Here is a 641-nt window from a genome sequence, read left to right as displayed (position 1 = left end):
CTTTCCCTTGGGTAGGCTCTGTCTAAATGCATTTCTTGAGGCCCTACTCACCAGCTCACGGTTTATGGAGAACACTTGATTTCTTAATAACACTTTGGAAAGGGTGAGTTTGTGATACGGCACATGAGGTGTGTGGAAAGGTATGTATTTGTCAGACATGTCAATTTAGGCTGCTTTTAGGTGCCTAGCAACATGATATTTAGCCACTGAAGTTGCTGGACCAGTGCCGCTAAGTGGATTTATTCCATCTGAGGATCCGGCTTGTTAAATCACTTTGTCCTTTTTTTTTTTTTTTTTTTTTTTTAATATGAGATCAATGAATAATTCACTCCGTAGTTAAATATGAAGGTGGCACATGCTTTTCTTGTATGGATTTTTTTTTTTTATGTTCTCCAATTTGGTTTTTAGCACTGTGGTAGCCAAGTCAGCGGTCTTGATTTATAACCCTTCCAGAGACTTGCAAAAGATGCTGGAGAAGAGATTGCTGCAGAGCCTCAGGGACCCGAAGGCTGATTGCCTGCTGCTCTGTCAGTGATTTACAACCAAATTCCAGCCCATTCCTTCTCTGTGCTTATGGAGGCAGATGCTAGTTTGATGCACAAAGTGTGAATAACACAAGTCCTTGTGCGAGACTGTACAGC

At 41.5% G+C, this 641-nt stretch overlaps 1 protein-coding gene across 1 annotated transcript in view; it reads left to right on the top strand.

Annotated features, from left to right (window-relative positions):
- Positions 1-641, top strand: part of ELMOD1 (ELMO/CED-12 domain containing 1) — a gene marked incomplete at both ends in the record, with an annotated part of 8951 nt that overhangs the window by 2454 nt on the left and 5856 nt on the right. The window lies entirely within an intron of this gene.

Source organism: Cariama cristata, unplaced genomic scaffold (assembly GCF_000690535.1).
Source record: "Cariama cristata isolate BGI_N322 unplaced genomic scaffold, ASM69053v1 scaffold6919, whole genome shotgun sequence".
NCBI lineage: Eukaryota > Metazoa > Chordata > Aves > Cariamiformes > Cariamidae > Cariama > Cariama cristata.
This window is presented reverse-complemented; position numbering and strand designations above follow the sequence as displayed.